The sequence below is a fragment of the Zootoca vivipara genome, chromosome 5, assembly GCF_963506605.1.
Source record: "Zootoca vivipara chromosome 5, rZooViv1.1, whole genome shotgun sequence".
In the NCBI taxonomy this organism is placed as follows: Eukaryota; Metazoa; Chordata; class Lepidosauria; order Squamata; family Lacertidae; genus Zootoca; species Zootoca vivipara.
The window spans coordinates 77,400,954-77,417,507 of record NC_083280.1 but is presented as its reverse complement, the minus strand read 5'-3'; the positions used below and the strand labels follow the sequence as shown (position 1 = coordinate 77,417,507).

Below are 16,554 nucleotides of genomic sequence, written 5' to 3'. Positions count from 1 at the left end.
TAACTTATCAGAAAGGCAGGAGCGGGATTTGGTGTCAGGAGCAAATTTTAGCTTCCTAACAATTTCAGCTTTCGTTTTCTTTTTTTGAAAGCTCACATAGACCTAAAGCCACCTTAGGCCACCTGATTCCGGATGTCATGCAAAGGCAAAAAGTTGTTAAGTCACTGGGTTCATTATTGTTGTATTTTTACTGCCGGGGAGGGAGAGAGGCACTTGTGAGGTGTTCTACCTCAGGTGTCACAATAACTTTACCAGCCTGAGATACTTAACTCTGTGTGTCTCTGTGGTGGCATGCCATTTGCTGTTCCACACCAGGCAGCAAAACGTCCCCGGCTGGTCCTGCTCTACCAGTTGTAGGACTTCCAGAAACCAGAAGTGTTTCTGATGGAGATTCCCTGTGACAAGGCGTCAAGTGCCCCACTTAGCTCTTTGTTCTGCAGCAAGAATGGTGTGGCAGGGAGCAAATGCCACAGCCACCCCCCCTCACATCACTTTCTGTAGTTGCTAACAGCTTTGGGCTTGATACTCCTTGACTGGCTGCCTTATGAAAAGCCAGCTACTACAGGTTACAAAGACCACACATCCCAGGTTTCCTGGCAAGAGAGGAAGTACCGTGTTTCTCCTAAAATAAGACACCGTTTTATATTTATTTTTCCTCCAAAAAAACACACCACAGCTTATTTTCAGGGGATGTCTTTTTTTAAAATTAAGTATTAAGCTTTCAGAGAGTTTTGCAACTGCTGCCCATGCCGGCTCCCGCTGGGTCGGGGCTCGGCGCGTTGCGCGCTGCTGCCCTTGCCGGGTCGCGCTCAGTCGGGGCTCGGCGTGGCTTGCGCTGCGGCTCTCGCCCACCACTGTCGCGGTGTACCCCAGTACGGCTTATTTTTGGGGTATGTCTTATATTTTATTGCCTCGAGAAAATCGTGCCATGGCTTATTTTATAGGCACATCTTATTTTGTGAGAAACACGGTATCTCTTTCATCATGGCAACGCCTCCTGTCACCTTGCTTTCCCTCTTGGTCAGGGTTAACTTTGGCTCTGCAACAGGGGGCATTGTTGTCCCAGCAGATGTCACCATGCATCACATGTCCTGGTAATTTGTGAGGGTGTCCCATTATCAGCCTGGATCACCGCACCGTCATTAGACAACACACAGTCTCCATTTTAAGGTGTGTCCCCTACTGCCAGCGCTGCTGGCTATTAGGTTTTTGTTTTCAAGGATGTGAGGGGTTTAAGGGTTTGGCAGGCAGTCTTTAAAATGTCACTATACAGTAGTACCTTGGTTTATGAACACCTCGGTTTACGAATTTTCGGTTTACGAACGCTGCGCACCCATCTGGAACGGATTAATTCACTTTCCATTACTTTCAATGGGAAAATTCGCTTCAGTTTATGAACGCTTCAGTTTATGAACAGACTTCCGGAACCAATTACACCCATGTTTCGGGTTAAGTACGCTTCAGGTTGAGTACTCCGTGGACCCATCTGGAACGGATTAATCCACTTTCCATTACTTTCAATGGGAAAGTTCACTTCAGTTTATGAACGCTTCAGTTTATGAACAGACTTCCGGAACCAATTGTGTTCATAAACCGAGGTACCACTGTAATTTGAAGAGAGCATATCTGGGAAAGCACCTCTGAAACAACACTTCATATGTGTATTAAATGCAAGGCTTCCCAGAGCAACTTGCTGAATGCAAATACCTTCTTGACCAGCTCATTCCTCCATCAGCAGCCCCTACGCCATATCATGAGGCTCCCACACCCAATCTCCCTCAGTGGCAGAATTTTTTATAAAGAGGTGCACAGGACTGCAGAGGGAAGGAGGAGATGGAAAATCTCCATCCCACAAATGTGAGCTCTATTCTATTCATGGAAGGAAAGTTAGGATCCAAAGATTACCTTTAACAAACAAAAATCACCATACAGCTCATAAGTTCATACAGCCCTCACTCATCCACAGAAGCTACACCCTGACCTGGTCAAAATTTAATGCTCATTGGTAAACTCTACTTTTTTCTAGACAAAAGGGTGCCAGAACTCAACATGAATGCCTCTTTTAATGGCAATGGCGCCCACCTGAAAGGTGCCGGAACTGAGTTGTGGTGTGTTCTGGCTGCATAAACTATGTTAGAAGTCTACCAATTTCATTACATACTTTTCTTCATAATATTAGGCGCTTCATTTTGAAAGATATGTCAGATTTATGGGAACATAAAGAGAAATGGAAAGGTGTACACACTGTCTGGTTACACAGAGTTCTCTTGCTTTATCCATAGATATGTTTTTAAATGGAAACAAGAATCCTGTTTCCGGGAGGTTTATTGCTTAGCTTACTTCTGAAGCCATGATCTTTTATAGGGGCAATAACACTAGATCTGCCACAGATACTCTAGGTCACAAATATAAGCTTATTTCTTTCAAATGCAAAATAATCAAAAGGACCAGATGCGGTGACAAGAACAAGGGTACCCTAATCCTTTAATGCCGTTTGACAGATACAAATAGGACATCATTACTGAGCTTGTCATGAGATCAAAAGCTTTTGCCAGGTATTTTAAAAAGCAAGGCCTTTTCAGCCAAGAACCCATCCATAAAAATTTAAATGCAGCTTGACAATGGTGATGGCTTTGGGTCCTTACATTGTCCCATTAGATCACTGCCTGGCAGGAAGTCATAGCAGTGCGTCAGTTTACACTGGATTTCAAATGGGAGCTAGCAGTGATACAAGAAATGATTCAGAGTCCAATCCCGCGGTTGTTAGAAGGGGAACCGCAAGATGATGAAACTGAAAGGATGAAATTTCCTTTGACCCGAGTGAAAGGTGGACAGGCCATCGAGCTAAACAACTTGTACCAGCAGCTTCTGATCTCCTCTTGCTCTTTGGCAGCACGTAGACATGTTAGCACTTACAATGATACAAAGAGGAAGAAATGCAATCACCCAGTCCAGGCATATAGCCAGTTTAGAGGGTGTGCACAGAGGGAGGGAGGAAAGGAAGGAAGGAGAGGAGGTGTTTCCAAAGGTACACTGGGGCAGCGGCATTAGTAAAGGCAAACCGAGGGAAAGCAAAATAGAAGTAGTCGAAGAAGCTTCATTTAAATTTCCCAAGTACCTTTTAACGTTTTAGAAAGTTAACCTGGAACCTTAAGAGCTAAGTGCCCAGTCACCCCAACACTTTTGGCCAAAGCACAGGAGAGTCACAGGTTATTTCTTCCCGGCAGACCCGGCTACTGTGCAATTAAGGGTGAAACGAGGCAAGGAGAGATGACCTTTGCTCCCCCATTAGATGCCCCAGATGCTTCAGGCTTGACTACACTGCAGGGGCAGTAAACGTGTCACCTGCAGGGTCACATAAGGTTCTTTAAGAAATAGTAAAGGAGAGTGGGCGGGGGTCAACTTTGAATGCTGGGAGGCGAATGGTAATAGCTCAGAGGGGGGGCATCTGTTTTGCAAGCAATCCCTGGTGAAATATACTTGGAGCCCTGCAGTGATTTCATGCTCTTTATTGCAGCTGGTAAAAAAGTGATTGAACCCCCCCCCCAAAAAAAAACCTCAGGCTTTTATATACTGTACATTATTTACACAATGAGTCCCGTTTGATTGGCTGATTCTGCTTCCCTCCTGGAGCCTGATTGGTCTTCTCCTGCAGGCCAATCAGTTGTTGCATTCCTACCTGCCTATTGTTCTAGGATCCACGCTTAGTACATAACACCTGGCTTCCCCAGGTAGGACTAGGGGGTGGCAGGAGTCCCCTGCCCCAAACCCTGGAGGCTGCTTCTGGTCATCATTGACAATCCTGAGCTAAATGGTGCAATGGTCGGACTCAGTGTAAGGCAGATCCTATGAATTAGGGACTACAGCATATAAGGAGGTGAGGTGTAACCCTTGTCTCCCAACTCTCAACCATGATCAGAACTTCTCCCCACCACACCCTCCTATTGGTGCCAGGTGGAGCAGAAAAGCTGACGCATAGAGAAGAGAACAGAGGTGTGCTGCCTTCCTTTGCCCCTTCACCAGGGCTGGGCGATGCAGTGATATATCGTCCAAAACCGGTTTGGAGTCCATATTTAAACCCCTCAAATCATGATGTGTGTGTCTGTGTGCTATGCAAAAATCACAATGTGGGAAAAGCCGTGAAGCCAACCAACGCCTCTCCATAGTTCCATCCTTATTTCAGACATTGTGATATATGACAACGTTTAAAACTAGTTAAAGGTAGGTAGCCGTGTTGGTCTGCGGTCAAAACAAAATAAAAATAGAATAGAAAAATTCCTTCCAGTAGCACCTTAGAGACCAACTAAGTTCATACCAATGACAAACGTAGTTGGTCTCTAGTTACAGGTAGGTAGCCGTGTTGGTCTGAGTCGAAGCAAAATAAAAAAATTCCTTCAGTAGCACCTTAAAGACCAACTAAGTTTATATTTTGGTATGAGCTTTCATGTGCATGCACACTTCTTCAGATACAGTCTCTTCAGTTGGTCTCTGACGTTGAAAACTAGGTATCGCCCAGCCCCACTGTTTGCCATAGTTCTTAAGAGAAACAGACATACATGTTGCAAAATTAAAACTGGTTCCTGTGCTGCAGGCTGGCGTTAGAGGCAGGTCCTGGGTGCAAAATGATTGAAGATGTGTAATCTAAGGGATGTGGCTGAAGAGCTGCCACCCACTAAGAACAGCCCAAGTTAGACCAACACGCTGCTATTTACAAAAAGAACAGAAATGCAAGTATCCCTGATGGATTTTTGCTTTTAAAAGTATCCCTAAGGATTTTTGCTTTTAAAAGTCAAACACAGTTATGTTCCCACGAGTCTTCAGGTCACTTATTTTTAGTAGTTCAACCACAGAGTGCAACTATTTATTAGATTTTGTTTCAATGATGTTTTTTCCTTGAGCTGGTTTTTATGGATATTTATTTGGATTTTTTATTATTATTATAGGCAGCTGGAGGCTAAATGCAGATGGGCATGTGGAGGTGGGCATGTGGAGGAAAGGCCATCCTATGGGAGATGAACCACCAGCTCCAAAGCCCTGCCAGACTCATAGACTTTAAGAGTTGGAAGGCACCTCAAGGGTCATCTAATCCAACCTCTTGCAGTACAGGTATCTTTTGCGCAACATGGGGCTCAAACCCACAACCCTGAGATTAAGAGTTTCATGCTTTTCCAGCTGAGCTGTCCCAGAAGTCATTTTCCTCCCACTGAGAGGAAAAATAGTACATTGGTCCCAAGGTCCATGTCCATTTCTTCCCATTGCCATGGAAATAGGAGGGTTTTGGGTCCACCACCAACATGAACCCAGAATACCGCCTTTTTACTTTCTCCACCAGATCACCAACAACAGAGGAGCAACAGCAATGGACCTGACCACAGAGACAAGCAGGAGGCGTCCGAAAGGGAACTTCCCACTATCAATGGAGACTGAGCTCTGCAAATAATAATAATAATAATAATAATAATAATAATAATAATAATAATAATAATAATAATCCTCTGGTCCCTGGGACATCTTCCCAGAGACCATAGAATTGAACCCTACAATTTTATAACTCAGGTGTGGGGAACATCTGGACTGCTAGTTGCTGCTGAACTGCAACTCCCATCAGCCTCATCAAGCATGGGCAATGGCCTGAAATTATGGAAGCTGTAGTTCAACATCTGTATGGCCAAAAGTTGCCAATACAAGGCATATCCACCTCTCTCCGCCCCCCCTTTCTCTCTCACACACACAAACAAACACACACACACACACACCCCACTTATGTAACTGCTTAATTCTTCATAATTCTTCAAAGAATCCTGGTTCTAGTTTGGCAAGGCTGCTGGGAATTTTGTTAGAGCTCATCCCCAGAGACTACAGTTCCCAGGGTTCTCTGGGGCTACAGAGGAACTGCCAAGCCAGTTTAGGCCTGTAATATAGGCACCCTCCCTTGATAGACACCCCCCACCAACACAAACACCACCACCACCCCACTTTTGCCTGTTGAATTTTGGATTTCAGAGCAAAGCTGACCGTGTGAAAACGTTTTCCGCGGAATAAATAAAGTCCAACAGCAGCTGTTTAAGAGGTCAGCAGTTTTAGGCTGCTAAATTGAGACTCGTTAGCGCCACAAAAAACTGGAAAGCATTTCTACACGGTGCCAGCATGTAACTCAGCTACTAAAGAGGCAAGGGTGTGTTGGGCTGGTTGCTCCAATGTGCCATAAGAGAAGCTTTTTTTTGTTTTTGTTTTTGTTACTAAGCCTGAGAAAAATAGTGTGAGAGTGACTTATTCCTTGCTTGTACTGTATAGTTCAGGGGTCAGCAAACGTTTTCAGCAGGGAGCCGGTCCACTGTCCCTCAGACCTTTTGGGGGGGTTGGACTATATTTGGGGGGGGTGAACGAATTCCTATGCCCCACAAATAACCCAGAGATGCATTTTAAATAAAAGCACACCTTCTACTCATGTAAAAATACACTGATTCCCGGACCACCCATGGGCCGGATTTAGAAGGCGATTGGGCCGGATTCGGCCCCCCAGGCCTTAGTTGGCCTACCCATGGTATAGTTCAACACCACCTGCATTGCTAAATGTTCCCTGCACCTGAGCTATATACCTTTCAGAGGCACTTGATGCCACCAACCACCTGCTGATGACTACATTTCCTCTGCAGGTGAGGGCAGGGGGGGTTTAAGTGGGTGGATCCGAAAGCCAACTCTTTTCTCTCTTGCCTTAACCTTCCCCAGCCAGCTGGCTGCTGGGGGAAGGGACCTACTGCTCTTGCCAGAGGCCTGGACCGAGGACTTGCAGAGGGCTTCTGAAATTATGCTAAGGACCAAATGTAGATTTAGGATTGCAGGTGGCTCACCCCAGGGGCAACTGGGAGAGATTGTCTCAGGATCCAGAGTGCATTGTTATCAGCATGCTGAAGACCTGCAGCTCCTTTACCTTTAATACCAAGGAAGCTGTTGGCTTAATCACCACCATCATCACAATTTTATTATTTATGTGCAATTAGTTACATGGGCTGGGTAAGGGCTAATAAACTGAGAATTAACCAAAAAAGGTAAAGGTAAAAGGACCCCTGACCATTAGGTCCAGTCGTGACCGACTCTGGAGTTGCGTGCTCATCTCGCTTTATTGGCCGAGGGAGCCAGCGTACACCTTCCAGGTCATGTGGCCAGCATGACTAAGCCACTTCTGGCGAACCAGAGCAGCACACAGAAACGCCGTTTACCTTCCCGCTGTAGTGGTACCTATTTATCTACTTGCACTTTGACCTGCTTTCGAACTGCTAGGTGGGCAGAAGCTGGGACCGAGCAACAGGAGCTCACCCCATCACAGGGATCTGAACCATCGACCTTCTGATCAGCAAGCCCTAAGCTCTGTGGTTTAACCCACAGCGCCACCCGCATCCCTAACCAAAACAAGACAAGGGTGCTATAGCTCAGGAAAATGCTGGACTCTAGAACAGGGATCCAACCAGTTCTCGATGGGGTGGTATTCCCCCTGACGAATCAGGTCCATGGGTTGTTGGTATTCCTGGATTCAGCCTCGCTCCTAGGTGCCCATGTGCCAATGGTCAAGAGTAGGCTTCCTCAACCTCGGCCCTCCAGATGTTTTGAGACTAGAATTCCCATCATCCCTGACCACCGGTCCTGCTAGCTAGGGATCATGGGAGTTGTAGGCCAAAAACATCTGGAGGGCCGAGGTTGAGGAAGCCTGGTCAAGAGTGTCTCAGCCCAGCTTTGACTGGTGTGCAGGCTGTTACTGTTGAAGTCAGATCTGGTCACGGAAACAGGCATGTCCTAGTTGTAGCTGGACTTGGTCACTGTCATGGACCAACCTTTGTTGTCGTTTAGTCGTGACCAACTCTTCGTGACTCCATGGACCATAGCACGCCAGGCAATCCTGTCTTCCACTGCCTCCCGCAGTTTGGTCAAACTCATGTTCTTAGCTTCAAGAACACTGTCCAACCATCTCATCCTCTGTCGTCCCCTTCTCCTAGTGCCCTCAATCTTTCCCAACATCAGGGTCTTTTCCAAGGATTCTTCTCTTCTCATGAGGTGGCCAAAGTATTGGATCCTCAGCTTCACGATCTGTCCTTCCAGTGAGCACTCAGGGCTGATTTCCTTAAGAATGGATAGGTTTGATCTTCTTGCAGTCCATGCAGCCTCAATTCTTTGGCGATCAGCCTTCTTTATGGTCCAGCTCTCACTTCCATACATCACTACTGGGAAAACCATAGCTTTAACTATACGGACCTTTGTCAGCAAGGTGATGTCTCTGCTTTTTAAGATGCTGTCTAGGTTTGTCATTGCTTTTCTCCCAAAAAGCAGGCGTCTTTTAATTTCGTGACTGCTGTCACCATCTGCAGTGATCATGGAGCCCAAGAAAGTAAAATTCCTCACTGCCTCCATTTCTTCCCCTTCTATTTGCCAGGAGGTGACTTGGTCACTGCCATGGACCAACCTTTGAAGAGGCTTCAAAACTCTCAGAATACAGCAGCAAGGATGTTCATGGGCACTTGCCCATAGGATCACATTACATCTGACCTACAACAGCTGCATGGTTTGCCATTTGTTTCCAGGCAAAATTTGGAGTGGTTTTTCTTTACCTGTAAATCCCTAAAGGACTTGGGTCCAAGATTCCAGAGAGACCTCTTCTTCCCATACTCATTATTATCTAGCAGGGAGGGCCTTTTCAGACAAGAGTCTGATGTTCTTCTAGTCAAGTTCCCTCTTATTGCTGTTATATACAGTATTTAATTTGTGGCTCTTAAATTACGGTTTTAATTGCTGTAATCTGCCCCGTGTAACAAAAGTGTATTAGAAAGGTGACTATAACTTTTTATGTAAGTAAATAAAATAGAATGGTAATTCAAATATCCAGAAAAGAGATGTAACTGAGTGTGAAATGTTTAGTATTTATTCTCCTTTTGTGTGAAGCTTCATGCAAACTTTTTTGTTTTGAATGAAACCCTTATTACAGCAAGAGGACATTATTCTGAGAATCAAGAGTTGTCAGCTAGAGGTGAACTTGAAAGTTTAGAAGTAAATCTGTAGAACTACTGTCAATATCCTACTTCTCAGTTTGAGCACCAGTTCTGCTGAGATGTCTATTAAGCGTATTGTTTGAACTTTGAAATTTGAGGTGTGACATGGGGGGGGGGGGCAAACAAATCATCTGGCTGAACTGCAAAGAAACCAATGCAGCACAATTAATTGTTTAAAAGTGTTTTAAAATGTCAATTGTGTGCACACGTACTTCGGAGTAAGCCTCACTGGCAGGCTGGATATCTGAGTAAATATATGCAGGTTTTCTGTGTGTCATCTAACTGTCCAGTCACAAAGGCCATGCTGAGTCATCAATAGTTTCAGAGTGCTTTTCTACAGAATATTGTAATCCTTATTTTAATCTGAACTGAACAAGGGCTTTCAACTTAAAAAAATAAAGGAAACTACATACATTACTGGTTTGACAAGCCCCAAGAGACTGGCCTGAGCCTTTTTGCTCCCATGTCTTTTAACCAGCAGCTTATGTGAGGGGTAAAGGAGAAGGAAGGTGGGGGAAGAGAATGAGAAATATATAATGTGGCTTTGGATCTGGGAGCCATGCGGTGGAATAAGCAGGTGGATTCTGGGCTGTATTAGCAGCCCTGGCTGGGTGGCGGGTCACCCTTGTGGTTTGCAAACCAGAAAGGTGGGGTAGCAGAGGAGGAATAACAATAAAGAAAAGGCTGATCCGGTGTGATTAGTGAGCAAACGGCCTGCAGCAAATCCCATCTGCCACATCCGTCTGATTAATAGCCCAACAGGCGCAAGCAAGAAACGCAGACAACAGGACAGCAGACTCAGTAAAGAAAACGAGCGTGGAGCCGGGAGTGGGGGGTGGGGAGAAATGAGGGGCAACTCTCAGATAGGAGAGGAGCAATCCTAGAATTGTAGAGTTGGAAGGGATCCCCGGGGGTCATCTAGTCCAACCCCCGGCAAGGCTGGAATCTTTTTGCCCAGCGTGGGGCTCGAACCCACGACCCTGAGATTAACATGCAGTCGGTTGCAAGGTGGGATAGAAGAAGGTTAGTGCAGCTAGACAGGTGACAAGGAAGGAGCTGGAGACCAGCCGGTCGCCTCTACCTGGGAGCAGCTCTGCAGATCCGCGCGTGGTGCCTCCTCCCGGTTCCTCCAGCTGCACATTTATTAGTTGATCTCTGCCATGCCCGGTGACGCTGCCCACTCCAAAGCAGCGGCGGGAGGATGTGGATTTCCTTAAGGTGGATCCCTTAAAGCTACAGCTGCCCACTGACTTGCGTCTTTCTTTCTTTCTTTCTTTCTTTCTTTCTTTCTTTCTTTCTTTCTTTCTTTCTTTCTTTCTTTCTTTCTTTCTTTCTTTCTTTCTTTCTTTCTTTCCCTGACCTTATTCAGCTTCCTGCATTTCTCGTGCTGAGAGGGAAAACGACAACTGCAAAAATTAGTTTCTCCTCCCCAGGCAGCCAAAAATTCTAAGTACTGTACCAACACTACTTCGGGAAATAAACATTCGGTATTAGATGCTTTTTAACTCCGCCAAAAGAGCAAGGGGAGAAAAGGGGGGTTCAGCAAAACTGAAAAGTAAATAAAAAACGAATAGCTCAGCTGATAATGGATGAATGGGAAGAGACGGCAGAGGGCTCTCTCTGTTGGCCAGAATGGAGCTATTTACATGAATAGAAGCAGCCACTGAACACTGGCACATTGTGCTGTTGTTTGCTTTCAAATGGCAAATAAGAATGCAGATGAGCCGCCCTGTGTGATTTCTGTGATTCAGCACAGAAAGGGAACCACAAGCAAAAGGTGCACATGTAAAACTGTCATGTTCAATAGGACTTTCAAACTCTTCCAGGCTCTACTGCATGAACTGCTTTCACCTCCAGTACCAGATCTCTGCTGTTGTCTTTTGTCATTATCCCAGTGTAAGATTTCTGCTTTCTGTTGTTGTTGTTTAAATTTGTAGTCCTCACAGGTGCCAATAAAAGCTTGAAAATATGAAGAGTGAAATAGAAGAAGACCAGAAACGGAGCCCAACATTGGCAAAACAGTAAAACTCGAGTGGTTTTGGTAGCCGTCCCTATACAATCCACATTTATTTATTTTTAAAAGAACCCAGAAACATTCTAGCAGTGACATCTCCTGTTAAGGCTATGACAGCCAAGGTGTCTATGATCGTTCCATTCGCATCTGAAGTCACAATCCATAATATTTATCGCATACTTATCACATACAAAACCACAAACCAGGAGATCCAGGTTAATTTCTGGACATCTAACATATTGGATTAATGACAGAAAAGACAGATGGCTGGGCTAGGCTGGAATGAATCTCATCCATGCTCGCTAACTAATACCTATTGATAAATGTGTCCTCCATTGATTTGTATAGTCCAAATGCTTCTCAGAGATGCTATTAGTACATCATATTCTGTTGGGGGCCTATAAATTGGACTATATAATCCAGTGTAGGTACCATTCAACTCTATGATGCTAAAGGGATAAACAATACCTTACGGGCCAGGCTGATTCCCTGTGTAACTCTCAGTGTCACTTCACAACCCTTACCATTTTCTCCAGACACAACTGCACATGATGCTCAAAATACAGACAGCTTTAATACTTGGCTTAGCATTAATCTCCTTAAGAGTTTGGTCCTGTCGTCCCCCCCAATGTGCAGTAAAATCTAACGGTGCCAGACAGGAGGAAGAGCAGTAATGGCTTGGCGCCTAGATGTGAAGTACACAAATTAAAACAAGAATATACCAAAATTGAAAGATTACTCTGTTACACGGGGCTTCACAGTTTACTCCTTCCTTCCTTCCTTCCTTCCTTATGGTGGAACGAAGCAGGAATAAGAATGAAAAGAACCTTTTCCTTAGTTAAAGGCATTGACTGCAAAGCCCCTTCTATTTGTCCTCCAAAAAATATTATCAGCACTCCCATGGCCTTCACCCCATGTCTCTGGCTGAAGAATCACCAAATGCCTCTATGAAGCTCACAAGCTGGGCATGAAGATGACAACCATCCCATGGCGATTGTCCCAGACACCTAGGATCCAGGAGCGGTCAGCCTTTGAACTAGGGGGGAGAACACTCATCGACCCCAAAGCAGAGGAAATGCCCTTCAAAAAAGAGGACAAGAGAACATTTGGGTTACATTTGCATATGTTCATCTTATATGCAAGTTTAGATGGAAATAACAGTACGTCTCACTATAACTGGGAAGACTGTGACCTGTGTGCTTGTCCAGGTACTGACTGTTGAGGGGGAACTTCAGGGCTCCTGCTCTCCCTTCTTATGGTTCTTGATCTTTGGATTGGATAGCCCTTCAAGCAGAGGACTCGTTCAAACAGAGGACTGCCCTCTGTAAAGCAGGACACATGGCCAACATGCTCTAAGCATGGAGATTCCATTTAACTGCATGAGTCCGAAATTAACCTCCCTGCACCACTGTCACGCCTTGGTTCTGCTGATACCGACATGGGGTGTTGCATTGTGCAAATTTGTTTAAATTCAATCAGTCAATTGGTTCAAATCTTGTTATATCAGTTTACAGCACAATCCTGTGCATGTCTGCTCAAAACTCCCAGGAAGGATGTTATAGGATAATAGCCTAAAATGATTTGATTGATCAACCTAAAACTATTTAACCGGCTGACACTTAAACTAATTTGTTTTGTTTCTGAAAGTGGCTTGATACTGCATCCAAAGGAACAAGGTCCAAAACTCCCAGCTCTCTAGAATTCTGCATGGGCTGGTAGCATGCTGAGGCCCCTCACTTGCAATTCCACATGCTTGCTTCAGTCCTGACCTACTACAACCTCTTGCCATTCCAGGCATCAGCCCCTCTCTGGGAGCGCCTGCCAATTTGCTGAATTGTGACAGAGTGCCGAGTGATTTTTTTTTGTATTTGGGGAAACAAGACCATCAAGCACATTTTCACTTGAGCAACCCGAGCTGAAATTTGAACTCAGTGTCTCTGGAGGCGAAAAGCTCGTGTGCCACCCACAGTTTATCTCGCAGATAATATCTCCCAAGGGCAGCTGTTTTAGTGCGAAAAGCCAAAGTGAAGCACCTCAGCTCACGCCCTCTTTCAGCCTGAACATATCCTTCAGTTAAATAGGGTTCCCAATTTTCACCATGCACCATGTTTTGTGAGTCATTTGGAGACGGGTTCCAAAATGTATGTTTTGTGAAGGATCCATTGACAGCCGGAACAGAGACCTAAGCACAGGCCATTCTTATGAACGATATCCTAGGGGAACCATTGACTTTTTTAGGTCAAAGATGCTTACATTTCCAGGTTTTAACATGATGCATCTCAGGACGTTTTAAGTCACCTGTGATGGATATCCAGTGAAACCAAGTCAGTCTGCAGCCTGATGGAATATGTCTCTATTGCTTTTACGGAAAAAAGCAACCTCGTTCTGTGTAATTTGTAAAGTGTTACTCAACCACATCAGGCTTGACACATGAAAGCACTCATCATCAGCAAACAAGGTGCAAACTTTTGTGAAGATGAATGGATTAATGAAGTTGAATCGAATTTGGTTGAGCCAAATCCCCCGTCAGATGCCCAGAGACCATGCCCCACCCCTCTCTCTTTTTTACACAGGTAAATTCACCTCTGTCACTACATGTCGGTGTACCGAGCTAGTGTTAGGCACACCTTCCAATACATTTCTCCCATCCCTTTCCTTATTCCAAAAAATCCAGACTTTTGGGGAAGTCGGTTTGGTGCGCATGGCCTCCCAATCCACTGTAACAGCGCGACATGAATTTGCCAATCAGTATTTGTAGTTTGCTAAGGGTTGCTGGGAATTAAAGCTCTGTGTGGGGTAAAACTACAGAGCTCAGGATTCACTGAGGGAAAGAATGCGTTCTGAATGCTTTGCTGGCATCGCAGGTACACACAGCACAGGTCTTTATTTATTTGTTTTTTTAAAGGAGGACAACAATAATCATAATGCCACAGTCTGGCAGTGATGTTAGTCTAGCACATGAGTAGGCAAACTAAGGCCCAGAGGCCGGATCCGGCCCAATTGCAAATTATAGGAATTCCAGAGAAAAGGACAAGTGTGGAAGCAGCTCCTTTGACCTCTGGTGGAACGTCCCTCCTGATGTAGTTACTGTAGCTGGGGGGGGGGGCGGCGGCAGATTTTAGGCAGGACCACACCAGGGAGGAAAGAGTTAAACTCTCTCTTTCCCCGCCCACTGCAGTTCTAAAACCTCCACTTCCATAATTTGTACAGAGTACAGGAAGCACCCCTGATATGCACTTGCCCTGAATGCTTTATGTCATGGGTAGGCAAACTAACACCCGGGGGCCGGATCCGGCCCAATCGCCGTCAAAATCCAGCCCGCAGATGGTCCGGGAATCAGCTTGTTTTTACATGAGTAGAATGTGCCCTTTTATTTAAAATCCATTTCTGGGTTATTTGTGGGGCCTGCCTGGTGTTTTTACATGAGTAGAATGTGTGCTTTTATTTAAAATGCATCTCTAGGCTATTTGTGGGGCATAGGAATTCGTTCACCCCCCCCCAAAAAAAAATATAGTCCGGCCCCCCACAAAGTCTGAGGGACAGTGGACCGGCCTCCTGCTGAAAAAGTTTGCTGACCCCTGCTTTATGTGATCCCCATCGCATCTCATGAAGCCCCAAACATTTCTGTAAACTATGTCGAATTGTAGCCTGGATTGGTTTATCTCATGTTGAAGTGTGTAGGTTTGTTTGTTTGTTTAAAAAGAGAGTGGGGAGGAGGGGACAAGTTTTCACGCACATACTGGAGACTTCAAATGCTGCGGGAGCAAGTTATTCGCTAATTAACAGTTGCATTTCAATCCTCTTGTAAGCAGACACGTTCTAACAGCTGAAGTTCTTTTTATAGCAGCAGAATCTTCTTTGGTACACGCTGAACATTGCACTCTAGATTCAGAAGGCATTACTAGGCGGCGAAGGATTTCCTCACTACTCACTGTAAGCAAAGTTGTACGGGGGGTGGGAATATTATATATGCCACAGCATATTAAATAGTAATAAAAGTCAAGAGGCGAAGGAAGCAGTTAATGGGCACTAGGCCGCACTGCAACAAACAAGGTGCAGAATAATTAACCTGCTACTTTTGTTGTACACCAAAGTCCTGCAAGCTTTCAAAGTTCCACAGGTGCTTCAGTTACTTCAGTTATTTATAAGACTTATTAGATGCCTTTCAAGGGCAAATGAGGCAATATACCACACATATTTATCAAATGGAAATGGAGACCCCATACACACTTAGGGCTCATTCACACTTCCCTTTGTCTCATGGTGTCTTCCGTTTGTCGCATGACAAACATGGCATGTGACATGCCAGTGTGGTGTAGTGGTTAAGAGCGGCAGACTCATAATCTGATGAACCAGGTTCGTTTCCCTGCTCCTCCACATGCTGGGTGATCTTGGGCTAGTCACTTCTTTGAAAGCTCTCAGCCCCACTCACCTCACAGAGTATTTGTTGTGGGGGAGAAAGGGAAAGGAGAATGTTAGCCGCTTTGAGAATCCTTAGGGTAGTGATAAAGCAGGATATCAAATCCAAACTCCTCTTCCTCTTCCTCTTCCTCCTCCTCCTAATCCTCCTCTTCTTCTTCTTCTTCTTCTTCTTCTTCTTCTTCTTCTTCTTCTTCTTCTTCTTCTTCTTCTTCTTCTTCTTCTTCTTCTTCTTCTTCTGGGTCTGAGAGGTTATTCTTTGACTTTCCTTGGGAAAACACACAATTTACTGATAAATCAGAGCAAATGCAGACCCTCCAAGTGTCCCTATTTTCCAAGGACAGTCCCAGATTTACAGAAGTCTTCCTGGTTTCTGATTTGATCCCAGAATGTCCATCTTCTCCTTAAGACATTCCTATTTTCATCTGAGAAATGTTGGAGGGTATGGAGTTATGCGACCCCCGAGCCAAGGAGATAAGTAACTATACAACTTTTAGAAGTCATCTGAAGGCAGCCCTGTACAGTATAGGGAAGTTTTTTTTATGTTTAATGTTTTTATATATGTTTGAAGTCGCCCAGAGTGGCTGGGGCAACCCAGTCAGATGGGCACGGTATAAATAGTGTAATAATTATAATAATAGAATAAGATGTCCCTATTTTCATTGGATAAATGTTGGAGGGTATGCAACTGACCACCTGCAGAACACCAAATCAATGTTCGCTCCGATTCAGAAGCAAACTGCAGGTTTTCCTGGGGAAAGTGGCAGGATGACAAAAAAAAGCCTCTCTGATCCATGTCTAGAAATCAGGGGACAAACAGAAGCGTGGATGAGCCCTTAGATAACAAATCCCACTGAACTCAAAGAGACTTACTTCTGAATAGGCGTGCATATGACTGGGTTGGGGGGGACTTTAAACTGCCCTTTGGTCAAACTTTAATCTGCCCTTTGGCAACTACCATACATAGATATAATTGAAGTAATGACGTGGTTGTTGCTGTCTCGCCAGAGTGAGAATACTACGGTAATGGTCGGTCAGTGCTCAGTTTCCCCAAATTAGGAAAAGAATCAAAGCTAATATGTT

General features: G+C 44.9%; 1 protein-coding gene across 1 annotated transcript in view; it reads right to left on the bottom strand.

Moving 5' to 3' along the window:
- Window positions 1-10,238, bottom strand: part of LDB3 (LIM domain binding 3) — a 150,473-nt gene extending 140,235 nt beyond the window's left edge. The window contains exon 1 of the mRNA XM_060274980.1: window positions 10,120-10,238. The gene's annotated coding sequence lies outside the window, so the exon portion shown is untranslated. The remainder of the gene's footprint in view (window positions 1-10,119) is intronic.
- Window positions 10,239-16,554: the final 6,316 nt, after the last annotated feature.